Source organism: Suricata suricatta, chromosome 7 (genome assembly GCF_006229205.1).
Source record: "Suricata suricatta isolate VVHF042 chromosome 7, meerkat_22Aug2017_6uvM2_HiC, whole genome shotgun sequence".
Lineage (NCBI taxonomy): Eukaryota > Metazoa > Chordata > Mammalia > Carnivora > Herpestidae > Suricata > Suricata suricatta.
In genome coordinates, this window is record NC_043706.1 from 92,862,702 (window position 1) to 92,878,408 (window position 15,707).

General features: G+C 42.1%; 1 protein-coding gene and 1 long non-coding RNA gene across 15 annotated transcripts in view; one reads left to right on the forward strand and one right to left on the reverse strand.

Annotated features, from left to right (window-relative positions):
• Positions 1 to 15,707, reverse strand: part of SCML4 (Scm polycomb group protein like 4) — a 103,177-nt gene that overhangs the window by 72,777 nt on the left and 14,693 nt on the right. The window lies entirely within an intron of this gene.
• Positions 8,603 to 10,402, forward strand: LOC115296600. The gene is made up of 2 exons (XR_003910946.1): positions 8,603 to 8,693; positions 9,752 to 10,402. It is a non-coding gene; the product is annotated as an uncharacterized LOC115296600 (long non-coding RNA).

Here is a 15,707-nt window from a genome sequence, read left to right on the forward strand (position 1 = left end):
GTTGGGTCACGGGACAGGTTTCTGTTTAACTTATAAGGAAATGCCAAGCAGTTTCCCACTGGCTGCCCCGTCCTCACCACACCAGCACTGGAGCAGAGGGCCAATTGCTCCGGATCCGGTCTGTCATTTTAGCTTTTCCACCGGGTGGAATTTAATTTGCATTTTCTAGACGAGTAAAGACATTGAATGCCTTTTTATGTATCTATTGGCCATTCGTGTATCTTCTGTTTAAAGGGCCTGTTCAAGTCCTCTGCCTGAATGTTATTAATATTTATTATGTTTGCCTATTTTTAGTATTGAGCTGTAGAAGTTCTTGATGTATTTTGGATACAATTCCTTTGTCAAATACATGTACCAGGAAACTTCGTTCCCAGCCTGTGGCTTGCCTATTCATTCTCTAAATAGTGTCCTCTAGCAAGTTTTTTGTTGTTGTTTTTTTATGAAGTCCAATACAGCAACCTTTTGTTTTAGGATTATTGGTTTTTGTGTTTTCTGCAAGAACTTTTTTTCTCATCCCAGTTTATGATTTATAGTTTATGATTTATTTCAAATTAATTACTGTGTTTGGTGTGAGATAAAGTTCCAGATTCATTCTTCCCACATACAGATACCCAGTCACCCAACACAATTGGTGGAAAAGACTTTTCTCTCTCCATCCAATTGCTTTCATGCCTTTTTCAAAATCAACCAATGAATTTTAGTTTATTTCTGGATTATATATTCTATTTCATTGACATACTTGTCTATCTTTCTGTCAACACCAACTCTTATGGTTACTATAACTTTATAGTAGGTCTTAGAATTAAGTAATGTGAGTCCTCTTTCTTTTCCTTTTTCATGATTACTTCATAATTTACATTTGAAATTCCATATAAGTGCCAAAAACCTGCTGACAGCCAGTTCGGGGAGAATTGAAATTTGAGTCTTACAATCCATACACACATAGTATATTTCTCTATTTATGACTTCAGTTTTTCTCAGAAATGTTTTGTAGTTTTTGGCATAGATATCATGCACACATCTTGTTAAATTTATTACTAAGTATATTTTGCTCTTTGATGCTATTGAAATAGTACTTTTTCTTTATTTGCCAATTGTTGCTCTTACACAGAAATGCATTGACTTTGTCTTCTGCTACTAACCTACTTCTAAATGACCAGATCAAGTGAGGATTTTTGTACACATCTTCGGATTTTCTATATACACAATCTGATCTGTGAATTAAAAGTTACACTTTTTCTTTCCAATCTTTTTCCCTTTTAATTTTTCTTAATTTCTTCTTCTTGCCTCATTATAGTGGCTTGAACCTCGGGGATAATGATGAACTTAAATGATGAAAGAAAACATCCTGGCTTGTTCCTGATCCTAGGGGGAAATTTTCCAATAAGTGTGTTATTTATCTTTAGGTATTTACTAGATGCCCTTTATCAAATTGAGAAAATCTCTTCTATTTTTAGTTTTCTAACAGTTGTTTTGTTTTATTTTGTTGTCACGAATGGACGTAGAGCTTTGTAAAATGCTTTGTCTCCATCTGTTGAGATGATCAAATAATTTCTTTCATTTTGTTGTTGTGAGGAATATTGGTTTCTAGTGTTCTTTTCTTATAATATCTTTGTCAAGGTTGGAGACAAGATTATGATGGATGACCTCAAAAAACAAAATGGGAAGTGTTCTCTTCTATTTTATCAAAGAACTTGTGTGAGAACGGCATTATTACTTAATTAATATTTGATAGAATTCACCAATAAAGTCATCTAAATATGAAGTTCTATTTGTGGGAAGGTTGTTAATTATAAATTCAATTTATTTAAAAGATAGAGAACTATTTTGGTTTTCTTTTTTATCTTGCATCTGATTTGATACAGTTGTGTTTTTCAAAGAGTTTGTGAATCTATTAGCATAAATTGTTCATAAAGCTTCCTTATTATCATTTTAATATTTTTAATATCTGTAGAGATGTCCTCTTTCCTCTCCTCCACTGATAATTTGCATTTTTCTTTCTTTTTCTTAATCAATCTTATTTGACAGTATCAATTTTATTAATATTTTTAAAGGATCAACTTTTGGTTTTTCTAATATTTCTCTACTGTCTGTTTTTTAGTCCACTGATTTTTGCTTTTAACTTGATTGCTTCCTTCATTCTACTTACTGTGGGTTTAATTTGCTCTTCTTTTTCTAGCCTCTTAAGGTGGAAACTTAAGTAATTGATTTTAGACCGTTCATCTTTTTCTAATATGAATATTTAAAACCATAAATTCCTGGGGCTTCTGGGTGGCTTAGTAGGTTAAGCTTCTGACTTCGGCTCAGGTGATGATCTCATGGTTTGTGAGTTCAAGCACCACTTCGGGCTCTCTGCTATCAAAACAGAGGCCTGTCAGACCCTCTGTCTCCCTCTTTCTCTACCCCTCCCCCTCTCATGCTCTCCCTGTCTCTCAAAACTAAATAAACATTAAAAAAAAATTTTTAACATTAATTCCTCTCTAAGCACTCCGTTAGCCACATCCAACAAATTTGAGTATGTTAGGTTTTTTTCTTTTCATTTTCCATCAGTTTAAAATGCTTTCTGATTTTCCTTATAATTTCTTCTGTAATCCAAGGGTTGTTGGGTAGCTTGTTTTCATATTTGAAATTTTCCTTATATGTTTCTGTTATTGACTTTTAAAACATTCTGTATGCCCTCATTTCTGTGAAATGTATTGGGGCTTGTTTCATAGACCAGCTTTTGGTCTATCTTGGCGAATGTTCCATGCGTACTTAAAGAGAATGAGCATCCTCCAATTGTACAATATAGTGTTCTATAAATATTAGATAAAGTTGGTTGATGGGGCTTATAAATTTTTGTCTTAGTTTTTCTATCAAATACTGAAAGCGTGATATTAAAATCTACAACTTGGGGAACCTGCATGGCTCAATCAGTTAATCATCTGACTTCAGCTCAGGTCATGATCTCATGGTTCATTGGGCTCTGTGCTGACAGCTCAGAGCCTGGAGCCTGCTTCGGATTCTGTGTCTCCCTCTCACTCTGCGCCTTCCCTGCTCACGCTGTCTCTCTCTCTCTCTCAAAAATAAATAAACCTTAAAATTTTTAAAAAAATTTTACCACTCTAATTGTGAATCTGCCTAACTATAAAATTGTTAATTTGTCTATTTGCCCCTTTAGTTTTGTTTTTTGTTTTCTTAAGTAGGCTTCATGCCCAGCACAGAACCCAAGATAGGCTCGAGCTCATGACCCTGAGCTCAGGACCTGAGCTGAGATCAAGAGTCAGATACTTAACTACCACCTGGGGGCCCTGGTCCCTCTAGTTCTGATGGCTTTTGCTACATGTATTTTGAAGCTTTGTTATTATGGTGCAAATGCATTTAAGATTTTTTAAAGAGCATTTTTGTTTATTTTGAGAGAGAGAGAGAGAGAGAGAACATGGGTGCACATGAGCAAGCAGGGGAAGGGGGAGAGAGAGAGAGAGAGAGAGAGAGAATCCCAAGCAGGCTCCATGCTGTTAGTGCAAAGCCCTAACGAACTGGGGCTTGACCTCACCAACTGTAGGATCATGACCTGAGACAAAACCAAGAGTCAGACACTCAACCGACTGAGCCACCCAGGTGCTCCTCACTTACTATCTTAATACCTACTTGATGATTTGACTCTTTTATCATTATGAGTGTCCCTCTTTACTTCTGATAGAATTGCTTGTCTTTACGTCTTTGTATCATATTAATATAGTCACTCCATTTTTCTTATGATTAATGCTTTCTCTTTCGTTGATCTTTTACTTGTGACCTATTTTCAATTTTTATATTTAAAATGTGTCTCTTGTAGCCAGCATAGTTTTTATTGTTGTTATGCAGTCTGTCAATTACTGCTTTTAAATTGAAGTAGTTGGTCCATTTGTAATTCATATAGTTATTTAAAGAGTTAACTTTGAGCCTACCATTTAGCTATTTGTTTACTACTTGTCTTTTATTTCTTTTTTTTTTTGCCTTCTTTTGTATTAATTGAGTCATTTCTTTTAGTGTTTCACTTCATCTCTGCTTTTGGCTTCTCGGCTATAAATCATTGCCTTCTTTCTTCATTGTGTTCAAGTTCATTTATCCATTGTTCTTCAGTAGCTATTCTGCTATTGTGCCTATCCAGTGATTTTTTTTATGTCTTGTATTTTATTTTTCAGTTCTAGTATTTGTTTCCACTTGTTTTTAATTTTTAGAGTTTCCATTGCTCTTCTGAAATATCCATCTCTTTTTCTTAAATTATTTAGCATATTTGTAATAATGAATTGCAAGTACTTACTGATAATTCCAAAGCCTGGGCCACCTAAAGATACGTTCCTATTGTCTGAGTTTTTCTGGATCATGAGTAACATTTCTCTGTTTCTTTACATGTATCTCTTTTTAAAAACTGTGCTCCAGGAATTGTGTATAGAAAAATAGTGGCACATGGAACACATTTACTCTGAGCTGAATTGACCTGGTGCTGGGCTGCCACTTTTCAGATCAGGTTCACCTCTCATTTGCCCAACTCCTAACCAGTGTCTTCTATTCTTTGTTTACCTTTGTTACCAACTCTTGCAGGGCCCCCAGAGTCCAAAACCCAGGAGAATGTCTGAAACCACAGGATTTTTCTCTGCTTCCCAGCCCCTCCCCTGCTGGTGCTATCTTAGCAAAAATCAGAAAGGAAGAGATGAATGTGTGCTGTCTTTGTGTGTTTTTTACGTATGTAATTTGTGCCACTGAACTTATTTCTTCAGCAACAAGCACATCTTTCTCTGCCCTATTCTGTGATCCTGGGGTGATCTTAACAGACTACATTTCTCCCTTGCCAGCTGGCTTGATGCTAGGTCCTGTCAACAGAGGGCATTGGAGAGACGTTGCAAATCTGGAAGGGAAAGAAGGGACTTTTTCTTCTTGAAGTGTTTTGTTTTTCCACTTGGTGGCAAAGGGATCAGCATGCAGGGCCCCTGGCAGTATTTCCTGGAGAGGAGGATGGTCCTTGCTCCAGCGGCGGGCATCTCCGATGTGCCTCAACACGCTGTTTCCACAGAGCTCTGAACCTCAGCCTCACAGGGGCCCCTTCCTCGGAGCCTGCGTCCCTTCATCTCCTACTTTTCTGTAGTTACTGCTCTCTGCACTTCCGACTTTAGAGTTCTCCTTTACCTCGTTCAGTAGTTAACCACCTTTTATGTAGTTAGCTGTTCTTTATATGAAATCTTCCTTATGCAACTTCCTCGTGTGGCTAATGTCTTCTGACTAAACCCAAGGGTCTTTCTGATTCCAATCCCTCCTACCGTCATACACTGTATTTATAATGTTTTATAAATAGATCTATAAATAAATTTTTATAAATAAATCTAGAAATAAATTTATAAGCAAATCTATAAATAAACCTATAAATAAATTTATAAGCAAATCTATAAATAAATTTTTATAAATAAATCTAGAAATAAATTTATAAATAAATCTATAAATAAATTTGTAAGTTTTGTCTTGATCCTTATAAATAAATTTATAAGCCCAACTGGTTTCCCCTTGCCAGTTTTCTGTCTTTTTCAGGTTCAGTCTTCCATTCCAGACCCAGGTCACACTCGCACTGGTCCCCAGACAGTGCTCTCTCTGCACACAGGATTCCCGACGTCTGCAGTCTCTGCCCCATTTCCCTTACTCACACATCCTTCCAGATAGGCATCTTCAACCGGGAAAAATTCCAACTCCTACATCTACCTACATCTGCCCCTTCCTAGGCATGGAAGCTAGAGTGTGTGCTATACTTGGGAGGGGCTCATTTCTCTCTGGAATACAGTTCATCAAGATTTCTTTGTATCAATCGCTTTTTGCTAGTCCCATTGAAAAGTATTGTTGCCTCCCAGGACCGAAAGTTTTTCAAATCCTTCTATCTCCTAACTAGAAGCAGAAAGCTCTAGGCATCTGTTTACATGCAAAGAATATTTCTAGGGGTGCCTGGGTGGCTCAGTCGGTTAAGTGTCAGGCTTTGGCTCAGGTCATGATCTCACAGTTCGTGGGTTTGAGCCCCGCATCAGGCTCTGTGCTGACTGCTAGCTCAGAGCCTGGAGCCTGCTTCAAATTCTGTATCTCTCTCTCTCTCTGACCCTCCCCTGCTCATGTTGTCTCTCTCTGTGTCTCAAATATAAATTAAAAAAAGCATTTAAAAAATTTACAAAAATGATTACAATATTAGGGAAAAAAGGAATATTTCTAGAAGGACACACTGTTACAGTGCTAAGAATTGAAAAATGTGGAAAGGGAGTGAGCACATAAGAGAGAAATTCTTACTTTTTACTATGGTCTTCATTAATTCATTCATTTAGTCAATAACTATTTATTGAGCACTTGCTATATGCCACTGTTTCAGTCACTAAGCATATAGTAGAAACAACAACAAAAAGTCATGGAACTTATATTCTCTCATAGAACTTATGTTCTAGTAGGGTGAGGCAGGCAACAAATAAACAAATAAGCCAGGTGATGATAAATGCTGTACAGTGAGGGTGCTATCTTATACTGGTGGTCTGGTAAGACCTCTCTCTTTAAAAAACATTTGAGCAGTGACCTTTAGGAGCTTGGAGAATGAGCAGTGGGGATTTGCAGGTGATGGGCGTCCCTGGCAGAGAAGAAAGCAAGTACAAGGGCCCTGTGGTAAGTGTGTTAGAAGACAGTAACAGTATGGGACACATGGCGACTGAGAGGAGGAGGGAGATGAGCTAAGGCAGAGAATGGAGGGTCAGAGCATGGAATACCCTTTAGGCTACTTGTGATCACGTAAGACTGTGGCTTCGTAGGTTCTGTACTGATTTCCTAATTTTCATTTTAAAGCATGAATATGTGTGCATACAACTTACACAACTTGAAAAAATAGTTTTAAAATAATAAATAACCCCAACAGCCTGCTACAGAATTAAGTCCTGGCAGAACGCCCACGGGTGCCTGAGGCTGAGCCCCGTAGGAAGGCAAGATGGGGTCCCAGGCTCCGCTTCTCCATGTTAATTTTAACCTTTCAGAATCAGGATCCCAAAGGGGAGTCCAGAAGAGACAGGAGACAATGTGGGCCACATGCAAATTGCTATTTGTTCAACATTTCAAATAGACTTAATATTTGGCATAATATAACAAATATAAATATATAAAATAATTATATTATGATGATTATTATAATAACAATTATTATTAGAATAATATTTGGAATCAAATCATAATACTTTACACAGTGCCAGGGTATATGTGTTTACACACACATATGCACCTACAGATTCATTTAATTTTTTAAAAATTGGCTAGCTCTCTAAAACTCCTGCTAGCAGAAGATATCATCCAATTGTTCCTTCCCTCCCTATCCCTTAAAGGGCAGATTGTGGCAAAACTGGAGTTCTTGAAGCAGCCAAGAGCTGAGCTGAACATATAGGTCTTTTCTGGGAGGAGCCCTGAGGTGTGAGAGCCAGCACCAACTCTCTGAGCATGGCGGGTAGGGTGGGCATGGCCCGGGCATGAGCTGGGAATCAAGCTCATCTCTCCTGCTCCATCTCATTTATAAATTCCCACCACTCGCTGCCCACATGTGCCTTGCTTCCTGCTTGCACGTGCCTGCCCGCTGCTGGATAGGACTGATCCCAAATTCTTCCGGATCTTGCCTTGAACTCTGCCTCCCAGAAACCTCTCTTCCCAGGCCCCTCCTCTACCTTCTGGACGGGCAAGTCCATTCTTCCCTTCATATGGAGGAATAAGTCTTTACATTTCTAGAAAAGGATCAAGACAAAACTCATACTTTTGATCTGCCTTCCTCACCTCACCTCTCTCTGATCCAGATCCAGGACATGGTCTCACTGATCTAAAGACAGCTCTGCCCAGCCTCCTAGAATCCTATTCTTCAGCCGTAGCTACCCTGGCACACCCTTACCCAAAGCTCAGAGGGCCTTTCCTCAGGGGACTCCCCACTCCCCCAGCGGGAGGGTCCCCCCACCCCCCAACCCCCCACCTGCGTTCTGTAGGCACAGCTGTGGCTCTGAGTTCCGTGGCACCTGCCTGGCTTGCTCCTCTACAGCCGAGGCAGATGGAGGGCTGCTCGGCTTCTCTCAGGCAGGAACCACCAGAGCTTTCACGGTGGTGCACATACAGCTGATGTTGAATCAATACATATTGAGTAGAGCAATTAATTAATTAGCCAATTAATTAAATCAACCTGGGCATTTACCCATCTTTACATGACTAGGACCCCATATTACCTCTCTGCAAGTCTTAACAAAGATTAAGAAAAAAGAAAAGAAAAGGTCTAGGCATGTTTTCCCAACTCAGAAGACTATATTAGGTACTTTTTGGAACAATAAACAACCCCTTCCCACTCCCTCCCCAATTCCCCAAGGACAGAGGCCCCTCCCTTCCTTAAACAGCTTGTAGAGGAGAAAAAGAACAGAATTCATTGAGTGGTACGTGTCACATGCCAAGCCCTGACAAGGTGCCTTTCACTGATCACTTTGTTAAGTTCTCAGAATCCCCTCACGAGGGTGGCCTCACTGGTCCCAGCTCACAGATGGGGATCTTGCTGCCCCGTGAGCTGCCTGGGCTCTGTGACACCACAAACAAGAATATGGTGATGTGTGCTTCACCCTAAAGCACTCCTTTCCACAGCCCAGCATGTCTCTGGGAAGGAAAAACAGGATGGAACAGAAATGAATAAGAGAAATAATGGAAAGGTGAAAGCATTTGGAGACCATTTGTATAAAAGAGAAAAAGAGGGGCACTTGGTTGGCTCGGTCAGTTGAGCATCGGACTTCGGCTCAGGTCATGATCTCGTGGTTTGTGAGTTCAAGCCCCATATGATCTTGCAGTTTGTGAGTTTGAGCCCCTTAAGGGCTCCCTGTGGTCAGCACGGAGCCTGCTTCATTCAGATCCTCTGTCTCCCTCTCTCTGCCCCTCCCCCAAGCATGCTCTCTCTCTTACTCTCTCAAAAATAAACATTTAAAAAGAGAGAGAAAAAACAAGAATGGTAGCTAGCAGAGGATGTAAGTCAAATTAGAGATTTCTCCTTCCCCTTCTTCTTCCTCTTCTCTCTCTTCTCCTCTACCTCCTCTGCTTCCTTCTCTTCGTCCTTCTTTAAGTCTATCTTTTAAACAGAACAGATCTAAATATGTTGCCTTCAAAGCAGAACAAGACCCAGGGGTCAGCTGAGTGAGAGAAAGAGCTGAGGAAACACAGTCTTGAAGGAGATGCCTGGGTCGGAGTTGGGGCACCGGAAGAAGGCTTAGCCCAGCAGAGGGAGAGGGATTTTGCTTTCTCTGATTCAATCGGAAGGACTGGAGGAAGGCAGACTAACATTTTTAAGTGACAACTAGAGCCTGAGCAAGGGCTTTGCACATGTCTGCTCAGCGTGTCCTGGCAATCAGCTTGTGCTGGAGGTGTTCGTGCCTGTGTTATGGGTGAGGAGGCAAAGGGTGTCCGGCACAAAAGAGAGCGGTCAGCAGGTGGGAGGAGGGAGGGAGAGATGGAGGGCTGAGGGCTCTGGGAAAGGCGTGGAATCCTGTTGTGGGTACTGCCATTGAACGACATGGCCCCCAAACATAAAATAGTTGCTATGTGGCCCTTTACAAAAAATGTTTGCTGACCCCTTTAGTACCTATCAGCCCCGTGAAGACTAGGACCTTGTCTTACTTGTTTTTATACTATAGAAAAGTTCCTAAAATACACAGATGTCAATAGATATTAAGAAAATGTGAATGAATAATAAAGCATCCGATACTACCTTTTTCAACAGCATGCTCTTCTCACTAATTAGAGGAGGACTGAGCTGGTGGTCTTTTTGAAGCAGTACATCCTGCCATTTTTACACCGTCTTTTTTTAAAAAAGATGAGGGATGGAGGCACCGCAGGAATATGTAACACAGCACCTTGAAACTCTGACACTGGACTGATTTTATGGGCCCTGATGTTTCTGTTAGACGCAAGCTGCCAACCTGTACCTGAAACCCCAACTGTGCCCGGACCCAGCCAAAGCCACATTGTCAACTTGACTCTGTTCTTCTAAAACTATAAATTTTCCAACTTAGCTCTGTGAAGAGTGACATAAAGTTTCACATACGTGGTGAGCTGTTTTATAGGCCCTCAGATCTAAGAGCAGTGGCAGCCATACTGTTGGCAGTGAGACCTGATGAGAAACCAGCCTGGTTCTGAAATAATAATTATAATAAGAACAATGACATTGAAATGGACAGACATTCTCCAGGGAGAACCAGGACTGGTGGGGAATCAGAGAGGATGAGAGCCCAAGAATTCACATGGGGAAGGCCACTGTTACTTGAAAGATGAGCATCCCTATTCCCACAGCCTCAGAAGAGTGTCTAAGGATGTGCTCCTTTTTCCCCCTTTCCTCATCAAATAAAAGAAGATTTATCACAGGCCCAAGTGATACCACAGAGTCCTATGCTGACCGCCTTCTCTACTTTTCCCAGACAGCTTTTAACTTAGGGGGCTCCATCTCAACTCCAGAAGGACCGTCAAAGGAGATTTTATTCCCAATAGAAAATGAACAGAGGCTCAGTTCACAGCCCATGTGCTAAAAGACATAATTATATAAGCTTCAATTTATTGCATACTCCCTGTGGGTAAGGCAGTTTACAAAGTATTGGACACAGTTAATGTGTTCTTCATAGCAACCTGGGATACAGGTGCTAATGTCTGTGTTTTCACAGTGGGAAGACTGAGGCTCAGAGAGATAAAACGAGGCAATTTAACCTCTGAGGCAGCGGCGGGGCTGGGAGTCAGAGCCTAGGCTGCCTGGACATCAGTTCTGACCACCGCACATCATGTGCGAGGTGGCAGCCTTCCTCAGAGTTCACCCTAAGTGGGAAGAAAACACACACACACACACACACACACACACACACACACACACACACACATAAGACTCCTACATAAGGAAGCAGCGGATTGAGGTACAGACCTGAACTGCTCTCTAAGAGTAAATACAGGGGCACCTGGGTGGCTAGGTCAGCTAAGCCTCTGACTATGGCTCAGGTCATGATCTCATGTTCATGGGTTCAAGCCCCACATCGGGCTCTGTGCTGACAGCTCAGAGCCTGGAGCCTGCTTCTGACTCTGTGTCTCCCTCTCTCTCTCTCTGCCCCTCTCCAGATCATTCTCTGTCTCTTCCTGTCTCAAAAATAAATAAAAACATTAAAAAAAACTTTTTAAGAGTAAATACAAGGGCTGGAGGAAGGCAAGGAGGCTTTCTGGGAGAGGTGATCCTTGAAGGACAGGAGACCCACCTCTGGCCCTGGCGGGCCTGACTTTGTCTGCATGGCCAGAGTAAGTTACTCCATGAGTCTTGTCCATCAAAGGGACTCAATACTTATTTGTCAAGTTGACTAACAAAAGTAAGTAGTGCCACGAATTGGCTTCTACTTCTCCACTAACACGGAGAGACTCAGTAACCATAGCATGACTGGTTGGTTATGTTCCTCTATGGTGGCCTGCACCTTGCCTTCCTGGCCTGAGCACTGGGTCCCCAAAGCTGCCACTCACTTCCCTGAACTGTCACAGGAGTGGCTGGCTTTCAGTATTAAGTCCCCATCTTAGCTTGGCAGTGGGTCCTTTACCTCCAATTAGTCCCACCATCTCCCCCTGAAGCTCCCCCCTCATCCAGCCCCAGGGGTGAAGGTGAAAGAAATGGGGAAGGGAGTGCAGATAGAACCTGCCATTTCCAAGGCCACATAACTGACCGGAAGGCAGCTGCCATGTCTCTCTTGTGCTTCTTGGCTCTTTGCCCATGTGGCCCAGTAGCTGGGCAGAGCTTTAAAGCTCCACCTCATAAAAATCAGCCAGCTTGTCTGATGGCAAAGAGGGGGCTCCTTCCACTTGGGCTCAAATGCTCCTGGGCAGTGAATGTGCCTCAGCAACAGGGGATGGAGAAAAGTGAAATTTAAATGAGTCTTAGGGGATTGGAAAATTATTTGGTGAAATGTTCCTAAGCTTTTTCTGCTTAATAACCATAAATTTCAGGGGCCATGTATGCTAACAGCTTTGATTTATGATGTTCTTATTCTCAAATTGTATTTAAGCCAAATTATAAAAAGGTAGCAAGAGTAAAAACCAGCCTTTTAAAAATGCTTTAGGGTCCATCGTGGGGTCAAGCCATTTCTGTCGACCTTTGTTACCACTTTGTTAAAACAAGGGCTGTGGGTGCTGACAGCCAAGTGGCTAATCGGTGTTGGCTGCCAGTCCACCAGGAATCCTTCTCTTCTTAGAAGCTTTTTCCTCCCCTTCCCCAGCCCCTGCCACCAGTAAGACCTTTTAATGGCTGCTGAGAGCAAGGAGGAAAGCACGCCTTGGGTAAACTTTGTGGGGCCAGGTCTCACTCAGCTGCCACAGCACACAGATATTCCCAAGACCTCTAATTAAAATGCCTACCGTCCACCGGCCCGCTCCGGTTTCATTGCCCTGGGGTTGCAGAGCCCCCTGCTAATGCCCAACACAAGTTAACGAAACGCCGTGTCAGCCTTTCTTGTCCCATTACAATGTTATTGTCATATTTATTAGCACAAATCCCTGTAGGACACTGAGTGGAATAGCTAAAAAGTGAGTTAAGCACTCTCTGTGGCAGGCGTCAGAGTTGCAACTCTGCCTCGCAGCCGCTCCCGTCAGAAGACAAGTCAGCTGTGTTCTCCTGCTGGATGGGGACATTCTCTAGACCTGTAATTATCTTCCACTCCTGCTACTGTAAAATGACTAGGTTGTTGCCACCACTTTTATTTCAAAGAACGTGTTTCATTCGTTTAGCAAAATTGAACAACCTAGAGCATTACCATGAATTAATTACAGACCCAGGAGAAAACAATACACAAACTGTACCCATCACATTGTTCTAAATCACATTAGCCTAATCGCTTGATACGCAGAATTAAGTTTACTTTTGCACATCTCCCTCCATTGATTCCTTCCTCTCCCACGTTGTGCCTGTCTGGCTGCCTGCTTCGCACTTGTCCGTGGGAGACATATTTTACCCTGAGGCATAGCAAGGTCAAAATAGGAAGAAAACAAAATGAAACAAAACATCTCTTTGATGTTTGGCAAGGGAAGAAAGGTATGTACGATTACAATTTTGTTCTTGGCAACAACAGGGACATACATCCTGATACCTTCCTTCTCTCCTTGCCCACTAGAAAGATGTTCTCAAGTCACGCCATAGGAGAAAGGGTAAGCATCTAAATATTACATGAAAAGGCATGGAGGAAGTCTGTGTGGAGTGATGTGTAAGCAATGTCTTGATGGATACATAGAATTTCATCACCTGGAGAAGTGAAGGAAGAGAATGCCAGGACTCAGGAATAGAAAGTAAAAAAACACAGTGGCTTCAAAAATATATGGGGAAGGGCAAAGGGCTCATATAGCCTTTTTCATTTCTATTTTTGCTTGTGTTTTATAAAATGTATAATGCATTAATGTATGGAGATGTGTGCTCGAGGAATTATTTACAATGGAGAACACGGTCCAAATATTTAGCAACCAATGATGCAAACAAGGGAATCTATCTGAGATTTCTAAGCAAGCGAGTGACTAGAGTGGATAGGTGTTTTACAAAGATGACCTTGTGTGTTACATGAGATGGGGGAAGGGAGGGGGCTGGAGGCAGAGGGGTGGAGCTGAAGGCCATGGCTATGGTCCAGTGGAGGGTGCTAGTGAGGACCTGAGCAAGGGCAACAGAGGGCAGAGGGAGAAAAGGGGAAATACAAGAAACTCTTTTAGAAAAGCCATATTAATTAGGACTTGCAGTTGGCTTTGTGTAAGGAAAGTTTGGGATTCTGAAACTGTTATCTTGGAGGGGAAGCAGTGATAGCTTTTGTGAAGGTAGAATAAAGGAGAAGATGTGGGGGAGGAGGCAATGAGAAGTCTAGCTTTTGAAATGTTGAGTTCAGGGTGCTTGTGCAACATGTGGGTAGAGATGGCCATTGAAACACTTGAAATTCCAGCCTGGAAATTGGGTAGCTAGCCGAGCAAGGCTTTGAGTACATAACCCCTCACATAATGACTCATCTCGCTTTCTATCCACACATCTTTCAGTCCACCTAGAAAACACAAGGAGCACCTCTCGATGCTAGACTCCATGCTCATGTGGTCAGCAAGTAAGGGCAGTTAACAAGCAGAGGCCATTTCTTTCTTTTTTCTTTTTTTTTTAATTTGAGAGAAAGAGAGAGACAGAGAGAGAGCATGCAAGTTGGGGAGAGAGGCAGAGGGAGAGAGAGAGAATCTTAAGCACTCTGAGTGTGGAGTCCAATGCAGAGCTCAATCCCACAACCCTGGGATCATGACTTGAGCCAAAATCAAGAGTCAGACCCTCAACAGACTGAGCCACCCAGGAGCCCAGCAGAGCCTATGTGTGGGCTGATAAGGCCGTGCTCTTGCACTAACTACTTGGCGATTGGCCTCCATCCTGGAGGCTCACACAAAAATCTCTATGCCATCACTACTATCAGGTGAGGAACCCAAAGCCAAGGGCACTCATTCTCACTCCTCTCACTACAGCCCTCCCCCAACACTACCTGCCACATCAGCACCCAGAATCCACTAGAAATCTTCAATCAGGGGCATTGGTGTATGGATAAAGAAAGCTGCCAACAAAGCAGGAGGAAAACCATTGGTCACTATGCAAGGCATCTCTCCTGGTACTTTCTCTTGATGCCTAGGACATCAACCAAAACTGTTACAGGTCAGAGTCAAACTCAATTCACACCATCAAATATGAGTGAGGAGTGTTTGAGTGATAGGGTTTTTTAAAAGTTTATTTATTTTGAAAGAAAGAGAAAGCCAGGGGAGGGGCAGAGAGAGAGAGAGAGAGAGAGAGAATCCTAAACAGGTTCTGTACTGCCAGCATGGAGCCTGACTCCAGGCTCAAACCCTTGAACTATGAGATGATGACCTGAGCTGAAACCAAGTCAGATGCTCAATCAACTTAGCCACCCAGGTGCTCCCTTGAGTTATATGTAATAATATTTTCAAGCTTCTCCATACTCAAGCATCGCATATTGCCCATCCTCAAGTGAGGGATTTTAGGGCAACATTTTGGGCCAGTTGGCAATGACCGTGGCCAAGGAATCAAGAATGCAAGGTTTGTCCCAACCCAGCTATGTCATTGATCCTGAAGCAAGACATTTAACTTAACAGCACCTCAGTCTCCTTGCAAGGAAGCTTGTTAACTACTTTATGCACATGTAATACTCTGAACATCGGTTTTAAAATTCAGGCTGCAATAATCATTTTTTATTTTACAAGTTAATCTCTCAAGAATTAGAGAAAAATTCCAGATTGAAGAGTTCATGAAAATCTAGTTAAAGGGATGAAAGTAAGATTAATAATTTTTACTCAAATAGAATCTGTCTCCTCCAGACTCTGCCTCCCAACTAGCGTGCAAAGCATATTAGGATGTCTGCTGACCAGTAGGGGCGTCTTCTGTCCCACTGGGAGAAGTCAAATGCAGAGTGGGCTGGCAGCCGGCACAGGCTCTGGGGTGCTAGTCTACCTCTATCAGTACAATCCTCCTTGTTGCGTTTCAGCAATTCTGTGGACTTTGGGAACTTGTACTGCTGAGGCAGGAGGAGACAGGGAGAGATTCCAGTTGTCATTTAAAAAGGATTTGGAGGGGCATGTGGGTGGCTCAGTCAGTTAAGCATCCTATTTCAGCTCAGGTCATGATCTTGCAGTTCATGTGTTCGAGCCCC